The sequence below is a fragment of the Ixodes scapularis genome, unplaced genomic scaffold, assembly GCF_016920785.2.
Source record: "Ixodes scapularis isolate PalLabHiFi unplaced genomic scaffold, ASM1692078v2 ptg000312l_1___fragment_3__unscaffolded, whole genome shotgun sequence".
NCBI classification, from domain to species: domain Eukaryota; kingdom Metazoa; phylum Arthropoda; class Arachnida; order Ixodida; family Ixodidae; genus Ixodes; species Ixodes scapularis.
Genome location: NW_024609958.1, coordinates 3,136,470 through 3,145,464, shown reverse-complemented (window position 1 = coordinate 3,145,464; position 8,995 = coordinate 3,136,470).

Here is an 8,995-nt window from a genome sequence, read left to right as displayed (position 1 = left end):
TCCTATGTCCTGTTTTTGTGACCTGTATATTGTTAGAGCTGATTTTTCCTGCATTTTTCCCTCCCCGATTTTCCTTTCCGCCTCTTTCACTCCTTCCTTTACTGAAGAAGTCTGCTCAGCCCCACCACTAGTGTGTAAGTATTTTTTTTGTTTTTTATTTCAATAATAATGCCGGCCTACTTTTGTGGGCCAAGGCATTTGAGTACATATGTGACATATACAACAACATAGCTCTAGTTATACATGGCTTCAAAAGACATAGTTGAGAAAAAGTGTAAGGCATATAGTACAAACGCTTCCCAATAAACAGAAGTAACACTTGACAAATGATTAGTCAAATGGATTCAAAACTCCATCTAAGGCGCTGATAAACGAGTCGAAGGTGGCACTGCCTGTAATGTTGTGAGGCGGGACATTCCAGTCCCGGGCAGTTCTAGGAAAAAAAGAGTAGTTAAAAATGTCTTTTCTACATTGAAACTCTCGATGAAAATTTTTATGCTTCTGCCGTGTGACTCGACTGAGATTGTACACCAGATAGTCTTCGAACTTCATTCCAATAAAAAAACTTCAGACGCTTCACTTTTCTGCGGGTCGATAACTGGGTTAATCCGGATAACGCATAAAGGGATGACACAAACGTATGCATGCCGTATGCAGTATATATAAATCGCAATGCCTTTTTTTCACTCCCTCAAGTTCGTCAATCAATAACTGTGAATACGGATCCCACAAAATGTCCGCGTATTCCAATAATGGACGAATCAAATTAGTGTGCGCAACAAGCTTGGTTTTCGGGGTACAATGTCGCATAGTCCTTCGAAGACTCCACAGTTTACGAGACGCTTTTGCTAGAATGTTCTCTAGGTGAACAGACCAGCTTAAAGTCGATGTAATGGTAATACCCAAATATTTATAAGAAGTGACATTTTCTAAAGGTACTGAGTTGATAGAATAGCAAAACGAAATTGGAGACTTCCTTAGTGTTACTGTCATTTGCACACATTTTTTTATGTTAAAATCCATCTGGCATGCTTGACACCAGGAGAACACAGATTGTAGGCTATTGTCAAAATATAAATGATCGAGAGTGCATGACACTTTGGCAAACAAAACACAGTCGTCGGCGAAAAGACGGCACTGAATCCCGGGCCTATCTACACGCAGATCAATTATAAACACACACAAAAAAGGACTGAGTACCGAGCCCTGGGTACTCCTGACATGACTAGGAAATCCAGGGACTCCGCTTTCCAAACAGTCACGTGCTGTCGACGGTTCGTAAGATAGGAATCAAGCAAACGTAAAAGATAATCGTTATCGAGTATCTGCTTAAGTTTGAACAGTAGTTTCCGACGCGACACCCTGTCGACAGCTTTCGCGAATAAGATAGAATCCCCTTGGCCATTGTTATCCACTGTAGCAGCAAATTCATGGAATGTGCGGAGAAGCTGAGTAACTGTTGAGTAACCACGTCGGAACCCATGATTATCTTTTACCAAAAATTCTGTGGATTAAAAAAAAGTTACAATGTGTTTAGAGAGAAAATGTTCAAGAACTTTGTTGCATGTGCTCAGCGGCGAGACGGGTCTGTAATTCGAAACGCACGTTTTATCTACACTTTTATGAATTGGCACAACTTTAGTTACTTTCCAGTCTTTTGGCGCTTCGCCAGTTTTTAAGCTGCAAAAGTATATTTCATAAGGATACTTTGCACTCCATTCCGCATACCTGTGAAGGAATGCGTTAGGAATCCGGTCCGGGCCGCATGACTTTTTAACGCCCAGTCGGAGAAGGCTATCAAAAATACCACTTACTGACACTACTAAGTCGCCAATTTTACGATGGTCATGGGTAAATGGTGGCATTATAGAATTATTCATGAAATAAACAGTAGAAAAAAAAAACGAAAAAAAAAAACGATTCATCTCGCTTGCTATACATCGGTTCATCGGTGAGCGTGTTCCCGTTGTGACCAAGTTCCTTGATAGCTAAATTAATTTTAGTCAAATGTGCGTAAACTTTTCTGGGGTTTTCCCTGAGGAAGTTCTCCATTTTGACGTTGTAAAAATTAGATGTGCGCACGAGTACTCGTAGCTGTTGGCGAATGGAAGGAAGCGTACATTTTAAAATTAGTTGGTACCTTTCAATACGGTGTATTTTACGTTTCAGGGGTAAAATATCGCGTGTAATCCAAGGACTCTGCTTCTTATTTCTTGAACGCTCCGGAACAAATCGGCCAATACATCATAAAACAACATTCTTAAAAAAAAAAAAAGCCGTAACTTATCAATACATACACCATTCTGATTGCTTATCTCTGAAAATTCTTAAAATGCCTCAAATGTAAGTTTTCGGGTTCGGTTTGTCCGTTCTGTGTTTAAACTTTTCATGTATAAATACTTGAATACTTTCCGTGCCCACCGCGTATTATTCATTTCGGTCGATCTTTGTTCAAATTTCAACTTACTAATTGCGTCCCTGCTCTCAAAAGACGACCATCCCATGTCCCCCTGTACTCCCTGATTTGGTGTCTTTCCATGTGCTCCCAGCGCTAATCTGCCTTCGCTTCTTGGTCGAATCTCTAATCCTGACTGAACCTCTGATTTCATGCACACTACACCATTGCCAAAAGACAGTCCTGGTACCATTACTCATTTCCATATACCTCTGACCACTTCATATATATTATAGTTCCATATTGCCTTCAGCTTCATAAGCTTCATATTGCCTTTCTAATTATATTCTCCGCATGTTCCTCTGGATATTTCCTTCCCTCATTGAGCCAGACTCCAAGATATTTGTATTTTTTTACATGGCCTATTACAACGTCTTGTATACTCAGAAGTTCCCTCTTTTCGTCGTTAAACACCGTTACTCCAGTCTTGTCACTACTAAAACTCACGTCCAAGGTGTCCCCTTCCTCTCCACATATTCCAGCTAGTTTCTGCAACATATCCTGGTTATTTGCCATGAGTACTATGTCGTCCGCATACAATACATCATTCCTCGTATTTCCTGTATTACATTTCTCCCTTGCTGCTGCGTTAGAAAGAGTGAAAGTCCCGGATGACAGGCTTCGCCGGTGTTGGGTGCGTGCATTGCCAAACTTCGTTCGCACTTTTTTGTGTGTTTTAAACTCCCAAACTTAATTAGAGTCACGGGGTTGGATGGCGACAGTCCCCTAGTCATCGGGACATCGCTCGGATATCGGGTGCACGAATAACGACAGAAAGCGTCTAATACTGTCTGAGGACCTATGTAGCTTGCACGGAACCCGGCGAGTGGGGCTGCAATGTCTTTAAGCTCCATCGCTTTCCACATGACCCGATCTCCGGCGGCTGTGGGTTGCGTCCGTGAACCGAAAAGATTTTTCCACAGCGCCGCCATCCTCTCAAGTGTGGTCGGAGCATTTCGTGAATGGAGCGCGCACCGAACTGAACGCTGTACCGTCTGACCCTGCAGACTGGGCTTTTTGGCTACTCATTCTCAACACATTCGAACGAGGAAGTAAACACCTCGCATGAACTTCGCCCAGTTTATTTGCAACCTAAATAATGTGGCTGTACTGTTCGGACCCAATGAACTTCATCATCAATCATTATTTGTTATGATTTCATGGTAAAAGTGTGTTCGTCGTGATGCCACAGAAGTGATCGATTGAGAGAAAGAGGTCTTCGTATTTATTTTGCAGAACTACTTGCTTCTGTGACGCTCCAGTGAGTAAGGTCAAAGCACCCGAGGCAGTGCGTAATACCTTACAACTGTCGTTAACGATAAAATATTTGTTGGAAGTGCGTAAAATTGCTTACTCCATATTGTAGCCCCCTAAACAAGAGCACACTGAGACACAACAAACTGTCACAATCGCAAAAAAAAAAAAAAAATATCAGCCCTTGAAAATTGTTGCTGCCCCCCCCCCCCCCCTTTTCCTCTCTCTTTTCTTTTTTTCCGCGCCGCTACCAAAACCTCGCTTCTTGGAGAAAGGACTCCAGGGTATATGGTAGTGAATCTGTCAGGGAGTTTGTGGAATCAATAGGCGACCATTGAATCTAGCCTGCTGCACAAATCATGCCCGGGATATTTAAATTTTTTTTTCCACGCGATTAGAAGCCAAGACGCTGGAGGAATTTATGTGCACTAACATGCTTCGTCTAAGAGAAAGTACCAAATTTATAGTGCATGTCAATTTAGATGTAAATAATTAAATCACTGTGTACAAACAATCGCGGCCTGGAGGATGACATTGAAGCATGGCGGAAAGCAGCTTGCAGGAACTATAAGTCTCTATTGCATTGCACTGGCGTGAACAATTATTACGTATTTTTGGCTTATTTCTGCGCGAAAATAAAGACAGCGTTTAGAAACCGAACACTGCGTTTAAAGGAGCGCCGAAAGGACATAAAAAAACGGGACAACTTGAACAATACGAGGCGCCTTGCGTCACTCAGCTTGTCCTGGTTTCTTGTTGTTTCAGAGGCTTTCAAAAGCGGATGAAAAATTATGAACTGACTGACCCGACTTACCACATTGGAGCAGTTCGTTTTCATTACGACCGGATCTCTTCTTGCATAGTTCAGCTTGTACTGCATAATCCGTTTTTATTTTCGGTTCCTTTCAAAACGTGAGCTCTAAGCCATTGGACCGACCTGTCACATTCATCATTTGCGGAATTGGAAAAGTGGAAATGCGACAAAAGGAAAGATTCGCCCGCGTTATTTGAGGCCTATAGAAAAGCGGACCGGATAGAAGGGGGCCGAAATCTTTTTCAAGAAACACACAATCTCCTCTACAATTCTGTCTAACAATTTGATATGAATTAAGGTGTACTTGGACGCCGGCATTATTCGTTTAGGAATCAAGCGAAACTTTGTATCGGATCATTATGCGTCTACGTTACCCCCCCCCCCCCCCCCCCCCCCCCTTTTCGATGGTTATCATGTTTTCGACTTTTCGGTTAACAGCGGTGGGTTTTTAGTCGGACTGCCCGCTAGAGCGCGAGCCAGAACGCACTGCGGCCATGGGCCGTCGCGCTCTTCCCCTTCTTCTCCGTATCAATATACAATGAAAGACCCGGGCGGAGCCGCCAATTGTGCTGGTGTCGGCAACCAGTAAGTCTGACCCTTGAAATGCAGGCATGACGCAAAACCCATGAGGCGCCTCGTTCGCCCATATACGTTCTTCCCCGGCGGCGGAGATTGTCGTGTACATAATAAAAAAAAAACATGATAATCATCGAATGGGAGGGGACGTAGATGCATAATGATCCGATACAAAGTTTTGCTTCATTCCTAAACGAATAATACCGGCGTCCAAGTACACCTTCATATCAACTTGTTAGACAGAATTGTAGAGAAGATTGTGTGTTTCTTGAAAAAGATTTCGGCCCCCCTTCTATAGGGTCCGCTTTTCTATATGATTTCGCGGATTTGTTTTGTACAGAAGAAAGAGATGTCCAAGTTTGGCTTCAAAATCGCCACTGACGTATCAACAGAGGTTGAGGTGTCAGTTCTAGAGAGAGTGAAAACAACAATCCCAAGAGGATGGCCCGAAACGAAGCGCGACGTCCGACCGAAGGAGAAGTCCTACTTCACTCTTCGGGACAAGCTGACGGTTGCAAATAACATCATCCACAAAGAACAGCGTCTTGTCGTCCCCGGTGCACTGCGCGACGAGATCAAGAAGAAACTTCATGCATTGCATATGGACATGAAAAGCACACTCCAAAGAGCACGAGAGAGTGTATTCTGGCCACAGATGAACTCGGAATTTAAAGACTACACACGGCATGTGAGATATGCCAGACTCACTCTCACAGACAACAAAACGAAACTATGAAACCCACTCAATGACAAGCCAACCATGAAAGAGAGTGGGTTCACACCTCATGAAATGCAAAGGAAGAACATTTCTTGAGATCGTGGACTATTACAATGGATTCTTTGAAGTATAGACCAACTGCGATCGACTACATCAGCCGCGGTTGTCAGGAAAATGAAAGTGAATTTTGCAAGAGATGGCCGTCCATCACATCTTGTCAGCGACAACGGTCCTCAACTTTCGAGTAAAGAGCTTGTGAAGGTTACAAAAGAATGGCATTTTGAACACGTGCCATCAAGCCCAGACCATGCACAGCCCAACTGCATGGCTGAAACAACTGTAAAAACAGCGAAGAAGATACAGCGAGCAATGATGGATGGAAGTGGCCCGTACTCAGCACTACTGGAGTATCGGAGCACAACGAGAAAATAACTCAATGCCATCCCTCCCCAGCTACTGACTGGAAAAATAACCCAAAGCACTATCCTTCCCATGACCATGGGGCTACGTTCAAAAATCAACTACAAGCGTCAAAAATAAGTACTCAGGAGCAAAATGGTAAAGAATTACAACGAAAAGGAGAAAGATCTACCTCCACTACACTAAGGAAACTCTGTGAGAGTCCAACCCACAGGAAAACGCACATGGGGCAAAAAGTAGTCGTGCAGAGGCCAAAGAACAGATCCTATGATGTTGAAAGGAATAGAAATGTACTTCGGCGAATTAGAGCCGTCATGCAAGGTGCTATTCCCAACGGGGAGTGGTTAAGAAGAAACCGAGGTGGACAACGACTAGGCCGAAAGCCACCACAAGGATGAAGGCCCAGCAGGAGACAACTCTGTCGGCAAAATGTCCTCTGAAGGAAAAATCAAAGGGTCCAAGCAGCCCAAATATCCGACCAGTTCGTGAACGCCGAGTACCAAAATACAATATTTATTCGGGTAATAGCCGCACTATTTATGAACAAGGCCCTTGTGTCTACTTTCCCGCAAAGCACATATAAGCCAATCATCATGTTGCACATAATTGACATAGCGAATAACTAGATCGAGAACATGATTTTCCATACAAATCCAATCTGCAAAGATGGTATCTCCGCGCGAAGACGTTATCTCTGTCCTGTAAACAGCTGGAATCACCCTGTCGATCGCGACAATTGGAAATCCGCGTGCTCCGCGGAAAAGCGAACCCTCAGGTTTTCTTCATAAACAGTGCGGCTATTACTCGAGTAAATACGGTATCTGAAGGACTATCTACCTGAAAAAAACTGATTATATAACAATGCCAAAGAAAGGGGATGTTACATTATGCTATTGTAGGTGTTTCAGTTGGCCCCCGGGCTGCCGGTTGCGGCAGCGCGGTTAAGAAAGCCCCCGCAATAAACATGGCTGATGAGCACACGTGTGGTCACTTGGCAGAGTAGAAAAACAACGAAGAGGTTGCTCACCTTAAAAATATCCGGCGTCTTGCATTGATATGCAGCGCTTGAACTGTGGGAGCCGCTGGGCAGACACACCTGCGAGAGATTTGCGGAACGCAGCTTTAGAGCCCGTCCTTTCTACCCAAACAAAATAACAGTTGACAAAAGTTGATTTTTGTTATATTAAAATTGTTCATTTTCGAAGTACAATAAGAGACCAGGTAACGAGAACACAATGGAAGAGAGAAAGTTTCGCAGTAAACAGCGTACAATATCTTGAGTATCTTATGCTAGCTAGCGAACAATCAGCGAGGTCAAGTACATCTATAGAGTTTCCCTTCAAGATGCGAAAACAAGTGCTGCTCTTCTATTGAAGAACAGTTCATTTCTCTCTAAGAAGATGTTTTGATATGTTCAGAACATTTATTTCAAGATAAAATAAGACAAACCAAGAAAGAGACAATGCACGCAACAACGTCATACGGGGCACTGCATTTACGTCGATGCTTACGACACGTCATGTTTGCCAGCTACTACTCGAGGTTTTTGCACCGCAGTTGTTTTTGGAATAATCATTGCTCATGTTTTTGGCGCTTTACCTGAGAGTTTAAACGATGAGTGTAGCACTGGGTTGAAAAAGTGAACATTTAGGTTTTACTAATATTAAACTTTCTGCTGAACCGCCTCCAATAAAGTACATACAAAAGAAATCTAGATGGCAAGTACTACGAACTTGACGTCGAGTGCGGCCACTTTTTGTTTCAGGGGCTCTACCTTAACTCGCACAAGGTGCAGAACTCAAACCAATGGCTTGTACGAGAAACATAGGAATGAATCCTTATATAGACCCTGTGCTTAACAGTCTTACAACAGTATAACTCACAAAATGAACCGACACGTTGGACGAGAGACCTCAAGGGTGGAGTTGTTATCTCTTTGGATAACTCTACATAAAACCAAAACAGAATTGCCAAAATAAAACAGATGATCTGTGACTTGATCAGCAACACACGCTTTCGTCGGGTTCGTGCGCTAAGCGCGTTCAATATTTTTTCAATGCGAATCGTCAATAGCAGGCGTCGTCCACGTTTTTCGCTGCAGCTGGCCAAGTCGCCACAAAACGGGGAAAGAGCGGAATGGACGGAGAAACGGAAAGAGACGGGGAGGGGGGGGGGGGGGGGGGGTCAGCTTAGAAAAATAAAGGATGAAAACTGTCATACACTCATAGTGATGTGCAACTATTTTCTTTGATACAGGCACACGTAACGTTAGATTTCTCGAGCCCATTTTTAGTAAGATTTTCGGTGCTCAATATTGCTTGCCAAGATGCGAACATTCACATTAATACTGAACTGAGAGTCGTAAAACATTATCGAAGTTTTAATGTCATTCTCAAAGCCCACGTGGGACTTCACGGTTTTCATCTTGAAGATACATATTCGCAGATATATACGTGGTGTAGCGAAATGAAGTTCACTGCGAGATTTCGTAGACTTGAAAATTTTAGTTCAGAGAAGTGAGCGGTTCGTTTTTAATATTTAGTCGTGTTTATTTGTAGCCCGAGTGTAAAATATGCAGAGGACAGAATGAAATTGTTTAGTCAGTCTGGGCCTAGCTCACTCCCGAACTTTTTCGGTCAAATATATGAGAGGCCGAGTGTAGGCGATGAGCAGAGCGCGGTTTCGCCGACTCATTCGCCCTCGCGCAAGCCAGCTTCCACGCCGGCGCAACGTCGCTCGCTGCTGCTTTCTGGACGTT